Raw genomic sequence first — 15,010 nt, forward strand, 5'->3', positions numbered from 1 at the left:
GCGGCTAACCCCTAGCTTAGAGGTCGAGAGTCCGTCCCTTTGCTTTTCCTTCGTTCGCAGGGCTCGCACGTCCTGGCTAGGCCACCTGGAGACGAAAAGGAGAAGAAGGGCGCACCGGCACCTGGGCCCCGGCAAGAACGCCGGGGGCTGCGAACGCCAAGATGTCACCCCCGGCAAGCCAGAGTTGCCGGGGGTTGCGATATCAGATAAGTTTTCAACCCTCTTCATGCATCCTCTTATGGACTGGGGAATGCGAAACCCCGTTTCTTCCCGGAAACTGCCGTGCTCCCCCGACTCTAGGCCCTGGAGCGCGTTCCTGGGGCCAAGTTCGGTCGTAGTCGCGGCAGCAGAAGGGATGAAACGAGGAGGCCGCGCCCACCTCGTTCCCACCTCCGTCAAAGGCGTGAGAAAGGTTGAGCGGCGTGGGAAGGCGGCAGGGCTTGTTGTCGAGGAATGGAATGCTTGTCCGAGAGATACCAAGGATTTGCTCCTTGGCGTGGGTTCGACCCGCGAGGCAAATAACCCGGCAAACATCCCCTTTTCATTAAAAAACATCCCATATAGGTACAGTCCGTAGAGGATGAAAAACATGAAAGAGAGGATTACAAGATACAGCTAAAGGCCCGAAGGCTTACAATTAAAAAGATAAGGTGCCCGTAATCCTTTTCCTGTCCCTCTCTTCAGGAGGTAGAACAAGCAGGCGAAAAGGGGAAAGGAGCACCAAGGCGAGCTACAGGTGCCAGAAGACACCAAGAGAACATCCGGGGGCCGGACGGAGATGGCGACGCCGGGAGAAGGGTGCGAAGGAGGGGCGGCAGGACATCAGCACGCTGTCGAGGGCACCACACCCTCGTACTCCGACCTGACGGCCTTGTCGCCAGCCCTCTTCCCCTTCCACGACCTCCCTACGCCAGCCGCCCAAGGAGACGCCCCCGGGGAGTTCAAGAAGACGGCGCCGCGGATGATGGGGTCACCGGTGCCGCACGAGACGGCGCCCGACACCTAGTCGGAGCAGCCGTCCTGCCGCCCGCCACCCTCACCATCACTGCCGCTCTCCTCCTCGTCACTCTCGCTCGAGGAGGAGCCTTCGCTATCGGAGGAGCTGTCCACGCAGCACTTCGCCCGGGTGCCGAAGCACCCGAAGAGCTTGACGAAAAGGAGATCGCCCTCCACTAGCTTAAAATGGAGGGTGAGTCCTCCCGTCAAGCTGTGGATGCGGGCGAACGCCTTCCACCCTCGATCGAGATACATCACACTAGGGGCTGGGAACGCCACGCGGACTCCCGTGCCGCTGATCCCACAGCCCCTCATTTGCAATCTCAGGGTCTCGGGCGGGTCCGACTCCATCGCGCCCGCGAACGGAACCGGAAGCCGGAGGCGACGACGAGGCGCCCGGCGCAGCTTGACGAAGAACTCGCAAGGGTTGTCCCCTATATGGACCGCCGCGGAGGGAGGAGCCGCCGGCGGGGGCGAAGCTGGCGCGTCGCCCCGTCCGCCTCTTCCCCGAGCGCCTCGACCTCGTCCTCGACCTCGTCCACGACCTCGCCCCCTCCCTCTTCCCCTTACGGCTGGCTCTGCCACCACGAGTGAGGAAAAGGGGAGGCAGCGCTGTCTGGCGGCGACCCTCGCCGCCACCGATGAAGGCCCAGGATTCCCTTTCTCCATGGCGAATGAGAGAAAGGGGAGCAGAAGCTGAAGAAAGGAGGAGACGGGAGAGTGCGGGCTTCGGTGCTCCCTTCCCGCTCCTTATAAAGAAGCCCAACCGCCCCGCTCAGCGAATCAAAGCACAGGAAGAACAGGGAGGCGGGCCGACCCGTCCCCTCTGCTCGCAACGGGCCAGGTTCCCGCTCCCGCCGTCCGCGATCCCAAATGCATGGGAGCCGCGTGGCGCAGATGCAGAACTGAGGCGACGGATGGGGCGGCTTCGGAAATCGCGCACCGGCCCCGTCCAGTAAATGCGCCACGCCCCCACGCCTACCTCCGTTCGGAGGAGAGGGCGTGGGCCGTTCCCCTTCATCATGGCTTGACGCATGCTCGCGGGGCTTAGCCCCACGCGCGCGCGCCACCCGCGTCACCCACGACGCCGCATTCGACGCGCGCCGTTACGAGCGTGCGCGATGGAAGCGGAGAGATATGCGGCGCGACCTAGGCCGCGCGTGCCCGTGCACTGTTTTGGGCCTGGCCCAACAGTGCTCGGCACTGTGTCTGGCCCAGGCCCGAGGGCTCCTGTCGGTGTACTAGAGTAGGGGTACCCTTGTACCCCGAACTTGTGCACGGGCAGTTGCAGCGTCCCGCGGCAAGGCCTGCCAGGTCACCGCCAAGATTCCTTGTGGTCCCTCTGAAGACCATTCAAGAACAAAGTACTCAAGACAAGACCCCGGCAAGAGGAGCTTGCCGGGAAAAAGGCAAGACCCCGGCAAGAGGAGCTTGCCGAGAAGGCCATCAGAAGCGTCCCAAGACCCCGGCAAGAGGCGCTTGCCGGGAAGGCCGTCCGAGGCATTCCAAGGAACATGTCGCGGCGCGCTACGCGCCCCGACAAGGCCCGGTGAACGACAAGCTCCCGGAAGCGACAAGTCGACAGCCGCAGCAAGGCGCTTGCCGCGGCAAGCCCCCACTCCACGCCCGCGCTCCAGCACATCCACCCACGTGTCGCTCCGGGGCCCCTCCCGAGCGCACGTGGCAGGAGGCTCTGCGGCTAGGGGCGTGCGGTGGCACGAAGGCGCTGACAAGACAACCACCGTGGCAAGACGGTGGCGTCCCTAGCGGTCCCTTTCGGTGCTGTCTAGGCAACACAGACGGGCATTTAATGCCCTTGTCCCCTGCCGTCAGGGTTAGGCATGATAACACTGTAGCAGCTAGCTGTGCCTACTACAGCACCTAGCTGTGCCTACCCACGGCACCCTTTCCACTTTTGCCCTTGGCCCCCGTTGCTCTATGTCGGTAACCCCTTGAGTATAAAAGGAGGCCCGTGTGCAACGTAGAGGGGGTCGGCCACCTCGAGAGCCCTCGCGAGGTTTAGCATTCCCACACACTCACGCTCGCTCTCGCTCCCGAGCTAGAGATCAATACCAATCCACAAAGCAGGAGTAGGGTTTTACGCATCCTTGCGGCCCGAACCTGGGAAAATCGCTCGCATGTTCCACTTCGATTTACCCCTCGCACGACCAACCGCCCGCTTGCTCTGCCTCGATCTGCTCTTTGCGCTACCTCCGCCCCCCGCCGAACCAAAAAGGGACCCGGTTCGCCGGTCCCATAGGTGCCCGTGGATCAGAAACCCCGGCAGGGGTGGTGGAAGACGAATCCCAGCGCACCCCTACCTGGCGCGCCAAATGTCGGATTTCGGGTTCCGGCAGACCCTTGAGGTTCGAACATTGGGGTGCGCGCGGAGCTTTCGTCTCCTACCCACCTACACCCCTCCACCTTGCTAGGATCTAAACTAAGGAAAGAACAACACAAGAGACACAAGGTTTATACTGGTTCGGGCCATCGTTGTGGTGTAATACCCTACTCCAGTGTGTGGTGTGGTGGATTGCCTCTTGGGCTAATGATGATGAACAATACAAGGAAGAACAGCCTCGCGAGGGTCTGTTCTTGGCTGGGCGATGAACTGCTGGGAGGGGCTCAGTCACCTTTCTCTCTCTCTCTCTCTCTTTCTCCGTCCGTCCTCCCTCCTGTCTAGCGGGTGGCTGGTCCTATTTATAGGGGCCCTGGTCCTCTTCCCAAATATCGAGCGGGAAGGGAGCCAACAATGGCGGGCTAATTTGAAAGGGGACAGCTAGTACTAGCTATCCTGACAAAAGTAGTCTTCGCCTGCGCAAAGCTCTGGTGATAACGCCGTCTTGGGCTCCACGGTGACCTCCGTCTCGTAGTCCTCCTGGTCTTGGTCTCGTTGCACCAAAATGGAAACCTTTGCCTGATGCCTCCGTACTCCGCAGCTACGCTTGCCCCCCTTGCACCAAAGAGGGAAGGAGGACACTGCGCGGGCTGGCACCCGCCTGGCGCCCTCGGTCGTCATGGCTTGCATCACGGGCACCTCGTGAGGTACCCCGCCTTGATCTCTCCGCCTCCTCGTGAGATAGCCTGATGAGGCCGTGCCTGAGGAAGCTATGCGTCGTCCGCCCCGCGAGGCTTGGCCCCTCGCGAGGGTCTTGGGTTTGTGTTGGTGAAGATGGGCCGCGCTGGGCCCCCTTTTGAGCCACGCCGCAGGCCGCAGGCAGGCAAGTCTGGGGACCCCCGTTCCCAGAACACCGACAATATGTCTCATGTCATTTATTTTTCATCCACCTGCTATTTGCTACTTTTACAGTGCACTAGTTTTGCACACACTTCACCCATACTCTCACTATTGTATTTTTATGCATGGGTATTTCAGACTATGCCTTGATAGAAGCATAAAATACAAGAGAAAAGTCGCTCCTGCTTTCGTCGCGGGCAGGCAAGACACGTGTCAGCTCTTTAAAGGTTGCATGTTCAACAGATGGAGATGGCAAACGTAGCTCTGGAGTTGATGATCTTGCTTGCGATGAACTACCATCCCAGGTGGTTTCTTTAACTTCGTGGTGTCATATGTGCTTGCATGTTGCATATGGTGTCTAGCTTGTACTCGGAAGGCCAAAGTTGGTCTTTATTAAGATAAGGAAAGATATTTTTTACATGAACCACCATCCCGGGAGCACCAGAAGAGAAATAGCTAGTCAGGGCACTGACCGAGCCAGTGACAAGCCCAGCACAGACATGCATCACCTGGAAGCCAACTAAAAAGTCACGATGGTGGCAAAGCAGCCCGCGTCCCACCAAGCTCTCATGTTCTGATGATCCTGCTCACCACTTCAACCGGATGTCTAGCTTGTATTGCTTCCAATTTGGTTAAATTGCATCTACTTAGCTTATACATTATACCTTTGAATATGACATGCCTTCCTGTTTTTGGTACATACTGGTACATTTGTCTATTAACCATGTTATTACATGAATCTAATGTTCTTGTGTATCCATCATCAATCACTTATGATGAGATAGTCACGTCAGGGGGTTACTATGAGAAAATATGCTCTTTTCAAGAATATAGTGTCAGCCTCCCAACATGATTCTCAAAAAATAGCAAGGCTAGATGAAGATAGTGAATGTAGCTCTGTAGTTGATGGCCGCATTTCCCCTACACTAGCATCACAGGTGCTTCCTCTAACTTGGTAGCGTGATATGTGTTTGCATGTTGCATATGGTGTCTAGATTGTAACTCTTCCATCTCATTAAATTGCATGTGCTATTCTGCTTAGTTTATACATTATACCTGTTAATCAGACATGCCTTCCTGTTTTTAGTACATAGTACATCTATCTATTAAGCATGTCCTTACATAAAACTATTTTTTTGTATCCCGCATTAATCAATATGACAAGACACCTTTATTATATGTACTGTGATATTAGTTGCATCTTTCATATGATTTATAGCATGCGCTGCTTCTAATTTGTTGAAACGCCATTTATGATGGGATGCTTTTAACTTGGCAGAGTCATATTGGTTGCATCTTTCATGTGGTGTCTAGGTTGCATTGCTTCTTATTTGTTGAAATGGATTCTGCTTAGTTTACACAAACGGTTGTGAATATGCCATGCCGTCCTATTTTTCGTACGTATTCCATCCTGGTATCATGTGTTTGCCTTACATCAAAGTAGTGATTGTCAGCATCATGAATGAATGAGTTCTAAAGAGTGAATTTTATTTCTTTTTCTTGTCGGTTTTACTTGATAATTCAAAATCAATAAAGTGGAAGGAAATTAGCAAGGCAATGGATAAAGGTACTCCTTCCAAACGGAGGGCCATAGATTCTACTCCACCACCCCCAAGAAGATTTGCAAGACAACACATGAAAGTGCGTTATATCGACTAGAGGGGGGTGAATAGGCTATTTTTTGAAATTCTTCACAGAGGAATTTGCCGGTGAGGAAATTCCTTAGCCAAGAACTACTAGCAGCAGAATAAGTACTCAAAAGTAAACATAACAGAATAAAATTATAGTCATCATGATGAAATGAAGACAGGCACAGAGTACAGGAAGCGTAAGCACAGGATAACACAGGATGAAGACAAATAGACTGAAGAAATTGAACTGAGGAAATTGAGAAAGTCTTCAGCCAAAGTCTTCAAACACAGATATGAACAAACACACAACACAATTATGAGGAAATGAAAGAGTTGAGGGAATAGAACCAGTAAGCTTGGTGAAGACAATGATTTGGTAGACCAGTTCCAACTGTTGTCTCAGTTGTACGTCTGGTTGGAGCGGCTGAGTATATAACTCGAGGACACACAGTCCCGGACACCCAGTCCTGAACACGCAGCTCAGGACACCAAGTTCTCACCGTATTCTCCTTGAACTAAGGTCACATAGACCTCATACCATCACTAGTGGTAAGTCTTCAAGTGACTTCTAAACCTTCACAAACTTGGTCACTCGGCGATCAACAATTCCTCTTGGATGCCCTAGAACATGACACCTAACCACCTGGAAGAAGCATAGTCTTCAAAGGTAACAAGCGTCGGATCCACGCACGATCAATCACTTCAGTGATGCTCAATCACTTGGGGTTTGTAGGTGTTTGGGTTTGGGTTTTTCCTCACTTGATGATTTTCGCTCAAAGTCCTCGGAGGATGGGTTGCTCTCAAATGACAAGTGTCAGTTTTTCTCGGAGCAGCCAACCAGCTAGTGGTTGTAGGGGGCGGCTATTTATAGCCTAGGGAGCAGCCCAACATGATAAGACATAAATGCCCTTCAATGATATGACCGTTAGGTGGATAGATATTTTGGGACAGCTGGCGCATGGCACAGCAACGGTCGGAATTTTGAGTAGCAAAATCCTAAGGGCTATCATGTTCCTCACTGTGTAGGCAATCCGCACTGGCGAATTCCTAACTCCTTAGTCAGAACAAATTCCTTAGAGACCAGAAGAACTTCGTCTCTGTCACTGAAGAATATGACTGGACTATATGACATTTCCAATGGCTTCACTCGAAGGGATTGGTAGGTGTTGGATTTTGAGTTGAGAATCACATGGAAATTTTTCCTTAGTATTTCCTCGACCCCCTTTAATAGTACGGTGTTTCCTATGACTCAAGAAAGAGAAAATGAAACTACGAAAACAAAAGTCTTCACGCATCATGTTCCTCGAATGAATACCATGTCTACAAGGTCACACTAATTTCTTCACTTTCAAAGTCTTCAGAAGGCCAAAGTCTTTAGTCGAAGAACTTCATTTTTAGGGGTCGACTTTCTTTGTAAATATGAAACTCCTCATAGACTTATAGACCTATGTACACTCACAAATGAGTTAGTCCCTTAACCTATAAGTCTTCAATACACCAAAATCACTAAGGGGCACTAGATGCACTTACAATCTCCCCCTTTTTGGTGATTGATGACAATATAGGTTAAGTTTTCAAGGGTGATAAACATGTGAAGTGTAAATACTAATATTGAGGAATTTGAATGCAAGATATAGAAGAACTCCCCCTAAATATGTGCATAGTGAGGAATTTGCTTTTGAAGCAATGCACACTTGAAGAGTTGAATCATGGAGATCTCCCCCTATATCTTGTAATTCATACACGCATTTGACATATAACAGTGAAGAATTTGAAATGCATGATGAAATATGGTGACTGATGTAATTCAACATGCGTGCATTAGCATATATGAGGAATAAGCATGCAGAAAAACATAATAAAAGTATCAGAGCACCATCGGGTTTAAGTTTACAACTCGATCCAATAAAGTCTTAGAAGAACGAGAGTTGTAACTTGAAAAAAAACGCCCATATAGAAAAAACCCGCTTGAAGACTAACTCAAAATCCCCCCCCCTTTGTCATCAAATGACCAAAAGGATCGAATATGAGGACTAACGCCCCTGAAGAATATCAAGTTGATGAAGGAGCGGCAGCGTTGTTGGGGTCGTTTGTCATAGTAGGGCCTGTCGCAGTGTCGTCCAAGTCTTCATTCTCATCAGTGTCATGCGATGAAGAAAATGATCTGTCCACCAGAGAAGGAACTTTGACCTTCTTGAATTTCTTCGGTGGAGGTGCAGACCAGTCAAAATCTTCCTTGAGATCCATTCTCTTTAGATCTTCTTCACCATACACATGTGACAAAATGGCCCAGGTGCGACCGAAGACATCATGGAGGTAGTAATGGTTTTTCTTCAGTGCATTGTGTGTAGCAGTCATGTTGTGAAGAAATGAACCAAACTGACGCTTAACCCATTTGTGATTTTGATCCACCTTCTGGTGAAGACAAAGCAGAAGCTCACGATCAGTCATCACATGAGGAGCAGTGGCTTGAGGAGTAGACTTGGGTGCATTGGCAGAGTCATGTGTGGCAGAGTCATCATTGGTGGAATAAGAGGCAGCTTTGCGAAATTGACCATCCAATGGACGAATGCCTTCATCTATAACAGCTGGTGCCTTGCCCTTTTCATCAACTGAGGAATAGGTCTGCTTGAGGACTTCAATTGGGGGCAAGTAGCTGAGGTGATTTTGAAAATCAGCTTTGTAGTTGAGTGAAGACCTTGTCCTGAGGAATCTCATAATCCAAGGTGCATAAGGCTTCAGCTCAAACGGAGACAGTGCAACATTTTCCAGAGTCCTCATGAAGAAATTATGATAATTGACAGGAATGCCATGAACGATGTTGAATACTAGATTCTTCATGATGCCAACAATTTCCTCATCAGATGAGTCGTGGCCTTTGATAGGACTCATTGTCCTCGTAAGAAAACGATAGACAGTTCTGGGCACATAAAGTAATTCCTTCACGAGGAATTTGTTTCGTGGGGCCTGACCTAGCTTCAAAGGTTTCATCAGATCCTGCATGTAGTGATTTGTAAGCTCAGGGTCACTCTAGATGCAACGAGCTTATTCAAGGGGAGGACTGAGTGGTAAGGTACGAAGCAATTCAGACGCTGGTGCGGTGTAGTGAGTGTTTTCAGACATCCAGTCCAGTACCCATGAATTCACATCTTCAGAATCTCCTGTGATGTGCAGCGTTGCATAAAATTGAAGAATCAGTTCTTTATTCCAATCACAGATGTCAGAGCAAAAATTTAACAATCCATCATCACGAAGAACACTAAGGACTGGCACGAAACACGGCAGAGATTCCATATCCACATGAGGAATGTGCTCATGGTAGAAGATTTTCTCTTTGTTGAACAACACTGAGGAATAGAAATTGGCTTGACTAGCAGTCCAGAAACGCCTCTTCCTAATGCGAGCAGAGTTATAAGGGTTGTAGTCCTCGAAGAATACGTGCTCGCCAAAGAAATCATCAGCCTTGAACTTTTGCTTGCGTGAGAATGGATCCTTTGGCTTGGACAGAGGAGTCTTAGTGAGTTGCATCACGACCTCAGGAATCGCAATCTCAGGTTCTTCAGGCTAAGGAATTTCTAGTTCCTCTTCAGTGGCAGTCTATGTTTTCAGATGTTCAGCAGCAGCAGTTTCTTCAGCGCTAGTGGCTGGAATTTCTTCATGCATAGATGAAGTGGGGTGAGTTTCTTCAGATCCCATTTGAACAGTTTTGTGTGGTGTGAACATTGGAGAGTTTGGATGCTGACTTTCCCAGAATTCATCAGTCATCACTGGTGTGGAACATCCAACATCCACATCTTCATCTTCCATTTCTTCAACGCCAGCCTCTTCAGCTGTGAACTGAGGCATAGGCGAGGAGATAACAGGTGTTGAAGGGATCGCATCCACTTCAATTTCTTCATCAATCTGCTCTGACGAAGCAGCAAAATGATTTTCTTCATCAGATCCACTAGGGATCTCATATTCTTCATCAAAAAGAACAAGGTCCTTTGATGGCATGGTTGAGATTGGAACAACATCAATGGGATTAGAAAATGAACTGGTAAAAGGCTTCATCTTCTTCGGAGCTTAAGAATCTGAAGTAGCTGATGCTTTCCTTTTCTTCACTGCTGCATGCTCTGCAGCCTTGGTTTTTTTCACATCTAATGCAGATGGAAGGATCGGAGTTGGTGTTGGCGCAGGAGGAGCAGAGGAATCTGGTTGATTTTCTTCACGTAAAACTGATGCAGTTGCCCTGATTTCTTCAATTTCTTCAGGCGCACCACTAGTGGATGCCCTGGCAATTTCTTCAGTGGCTGGTGACTGGAACTCACATTTTCTTCAGCAGCCTGATTTTCATCAGCGGTGCTGGCATGTTCTTCAGTCGGTTGAGCAGATGCTTCAGCCTGAGGAACTTCCTATTGTGTTGGGGCTGCAACATTTGAGATGAAGTTATCAGCGAGTCTCACAAAACGAACTTTGGCTCCAAGCCAATCAACATGGTATGCGTCAAATTCATCACCGAGATTCTTGATCTCAGATTGAGTAGTGACAAGTTCTTCAGTTTTCATAGAGACAACGTTTTTCTTCAGATAGCACTCCTTCTTGTACTGCGCTATCTTAATCTGCCTGGCCTTCTCAAATTTCCATTTTTCTTCTTGAATGAAGTGAGTCAGCATGTGAACTTGGCCAGGAGTCAAGTTGTAGTCAGGCATGGGAATGTTGGGATCCTTGTGCCAAACGTCAATGTATTCGAGGATCAACTTGGGATCCAAAAGCAGTGGCACATTTGTTCCCTTGGCTCTAGCGGCCCTGACTTGCCTATCTCTGATGATTTCAGCAAGTTCATCACCATCAGCTTCGTCTTCTTCAGACGGCACTTGGAAGGCGACTTGCTTCTTCTGAGGACTAGGGCGAGGACCTCGTCCAGCTATGGCCTTTGTCTTCAATAGAGAGGGTCCCGTTGAGGAATTTGGTGCAGCTGAGGAACTAGCTGAAGCTCCTGAGGCAGTTGAGACGCCAGTGGTCCTTTGACACGTGGCAAGATGCACAGGTGCAGAGAACTTTGTCGGAGTGGCCGAAGACTTTGGCGGAGGAGCTGATGACTTTTGAGGAACAGGAGCAGCATGAGGAATTTGCCGTGAGGGCTTTGAGGATTCTGGCCATGAGGGCATTGCTGAGGAACTTGGCCTTGAGGGCACTATTGGTAAAGAACTTGGCTTGCACGCAGGCTTCTTTGACATAGCCTTCTTTGGCTTGACAGCAGAGGCCTCAGCAGAGGCAGCAGCAGCAGCAGTAGAGTCTTCATTGAATTTCCTCACTGCTTCTCTGGCTTGCTTAGCCAACTTGGCTTGGCGCTTGGCCCATTCATCCGGATAGTCCTCACCACGCTTGAGGCTGGTGGGATCAGCTATTTGGCCAGGTGCCAATGGAGGTCTTGGGCATGTAGGATTGAGTGCGAATTTCTTCATGTACTTGGGAGTAACATAACTGTACTCCCTCCACTCTCTTGCCCATCTCCTCTCTATCTTCTGAATGCGCACCTTGCGCTGATTTTTGTCTTCCTCAAGAGGTGTGCAGTACCCAGCATATATATCATCAGGGATCTCAAACGTTGTGTTGACCTCAGCCTTCTTTCCTCCTTTCTATGGTTTCTTACCGTCAGCCATTTTCTTCAGTTGAGGAATTTGAACAATTGAATTCTCTGAAGAAGTATGCAACTTTTCTTTGAGGAACGCTGCAAATGAGTTAAGTTGATGAGAACCTAGTGATTCAGCAGCTGACATGAGTACCTGTGAACAGAGTATAGTTGCGAGGAATTTGGAGAGGTCATATGCGTTCTCAGAAGGTTTTGTAAAAAGAACAAGTTTGAGGAATTTGACCAGATGAGTCTTGAAGAATTTCACTAAGCGTTCTTTATCTTAGGTTCCAGAGATGTGTAGATCAAAAATCCACACATTGAGGAATCTTGAAGAAAAACATAGCTTAGAGAAACGAATCAAGAACAGATGATATGTGAGGTGTTTTAGTGTGTGAATATATGAAGAAGACACCTTTGAAGATTTTGTAGATAATAATTCGAATCAATGAGGGCAGTAAAAGTAACTTTTAATTACCCTTGATGAAGAACACGACGAATAATGAGTACCTGTGAACAGAGTATAGTTGCGAGGAATTTGGAGAGGTCATATGCGTTCTCAGAAGGTTTTGTAAAAAGAACAAGTTTGAGGAATTTGACCAGATGAGTCTTGAAGAATTTCACTAAGCGTTCTTTATCTTAGGTTCCAGAGATGTGTAGATCAAAAATCCACACATTGAGGAATCTTGAAGAAAAACATAGCTTAGAGAAACGAATCAAGAACAGATGATATGTGAGGTGTTTTAGTGTGTGAATATATGAAGAAAACACCTTTGAAGATTTTGTAGATAATAATTCGAATCAATGAGGGCAGTAAAAGTAACTTTTAATTACCCTTGATGAAGAACACGACGAATAGTGAGGTGGAGAGGTGAAGTTCATCTGTGGAGATCTTCCACGCCCTAACTTGGCCGAGGAAGATGGCTACGGCGGCGGTGGAGTGAAGATTTCCGCGGCCGGCGTGAGTACGGCGGCGACGAGGTCGAGGCAATGAAGCCCTTCCTCACCGGTGACGATGAAGTAGTGGCGGCGCTAGGGTTTGAGAATCTCGAGCTGGAGAGAGGTCGAGCGGAGTAAAAGAAGTGAGGAAGGGGAAGAGGGGAATTTATAGCCACGGTGAAAAACTGTTCGCCCGAAGAAATTGGACGAACAAGCCCCTGACCCTTCTCATTCGCATGACATGTGTCACCCATGTACTAAGAGGTGGAGATCGTGTACGATCGTGGGTGAATGGATAAGCGTATCGTGGGATGCGGGATGGTTTGAGCGGCAAAGCCGAAAATCTAGATAAGATAGGTTTTAAAGTTTCGTTCGCAATTTCTTCAGCTGACAAGGACATAGTGAATATTTTGAACGAGTTTCAAATAGAACTCACATGAAGAATTTGTGAACAAATTGGGTTAAGTATAGAATAGAGGGGGAAAGGATCCGATCACATTCACTTAGCAGAAAAACCAACTTGAAGAATTAGCAATGAGTGAATGTTGTAGAGGACATAAACTCATATATAGGGTCCGATCACATTCACTTAGCGGAAAAACCAACTTGAAGAAATAGAAATGAGTGAATGCTGTAGAGGACATAAACTCACATATATATATATAGCCAATGAAGAAAAACGACGGAAATAGTGAAGATAATGCAAAGTTGAAGATTATGAACATCTGAGGAATTTCAACTTTTGGTGGTGGCGTGACCCACCATATATGTGATAGCCTGGCTTATTAGGGATGATAGACTACTCATATCAATAAGGAATTCCTTCTTTTCCGGGAGCCCATTCGGACAGAACTCCAAAGTTAAGCGTGCTCAGCTTGGAGTAGTGTCAGGATGGGTGACCGACCGGGAAGTTGCTCCCCGGTGCGCATGAGTGAGGACAAAGTGCGCAGAAAAGACTAGTATTGATTTGTGGGGCCAGTCTAGATCCCGCCAGGAGTAACGACCACCGACTGGTGTGTCCGGGGCGTTACAATATAAGAATGATGATTTCAGACACCGCGTACAATTATCATAGGGTTCTGAGAATCAAATTCTTCTTTAGTTTCTTCACACTAAGAGTTTTATTCTTCATTGATTGAAGAAAAACGTTTCTTCATGTGTTGCACATCTAAGTCATCAATTTTGCATAAGTGTTAGCATGATTGTCCTTTTCAAAGAACATTCGAAGATTCTAGGATATTTAGCTCACACCGCAACTTGCTAAATCTCTTCTCATCCAAGGGCTTTGTGAAGATATCGGCTAGCTATTCTTCAGTCTTCACATGCTCAATAGAAATGTCGCCCTTCAACACATGATCACGAAGAAAATGATGACGAATCTGAATGTGCTTAGTCTTCGAGTGCTGAACTAGGTTGTGAGCAATCTTGATGGCACTCTCATTGTCACAGAAGAGAGGCACATTATTTATGTTGACGTCGTAGTCCTTGAGAGTTTGCTTCATCCATAGCAATTGAGCACAGCAAGAACCAGCAGCAATGCAGTCAGCTTCAATAGTAGATAGTGATACACAGTTCTGTTTCTTCGAGGACCAACAGACCAAGGATCGTCCGAGGAAATGACATGTACCAGATGTTGACTTGCGGTCCACACGATCACCGGCATAGTCAGAGTCAGAATACCCAATGAGATCAAAAGCAGAGCCCTTGGGGTACCATAATCCAAGTGTTGGTGTGTGAGCTAGATATCGAAGAATATGCTTCACAACCTTATGGTGTGATTCCTTCGGTGTAGCTTGAAATCAGGAACACATGCAAACACTAAGCAGTATATCTAGCCTAGATGCACATAAGTACAATAAAGAGCCAATCATGGAGCAGTATACCTTATGATCGAAGTCAATAACATTTTCATCAGTGGACAGATGGCCATTTGTGGGCATAGGAATTTTGACGCCTTTGCAATCTTGCATGCCGAATTTCCTCAGTACATCCTTGAGGTATTTCTCCTGAGATATGAATATGCCATTGCGTTGTTGACGAATTTGAATACCTAAGAAGAATTTCAACTCTCCCATCATAGAAATTTGATATTCTTCACTCATCATATAGGCAAATTCATGACTATAACGTTGGTCAGTATAGCCAAAGATAATATCATCAACATATATTTGGCATACAAACAATTCACCATCATAAGATTTAGTGAAAAGAGTAGGGTCGAGTGAACCGAGTTTGAAGCCTTTCTTCATGAAGAATTCCTTCAAGGTATCATACCACGCCCGTGGGGCCTGCTTGAGGCCATAGAGGGCCTTGTTGAGTCTGAAGACTTTGTCAGGATTCTTCGGATCTTCAAAACCTGGGGGTTGAGCAACATATACTTCTTCCTCAAGCTTAACATTGAGGAATGCACTTTTCACATCCATTTGATATAATGTGATATCATGATGGTTAGCATAAGCAAGTAATATGTGAATAGCCTCAAGTCTAGCAACAGGTGCAAAAGTTTCATCAAAGTCAATTCCTTCAACCTGTGTGTAGCCTTGAGCTACGAGTCGTGCCTTATTCCTCACCACAAGGCCATTTTCATCTTGC

The sequence above is a fragment of the Triticum urartu genome, chromosome 2, assembly GCF_003073215.2.
Source record: "Triticum urartu cultivar G1812 chromosome 2, Tu2.1, whole genome shotgun sequence".
Classification (NCBI taxonomy): Eukaryota; Viridiplantae; Streptophyta; class Magnoliopsida; order Poales; family Poaceae; genus Triticum; species Triticum urartu.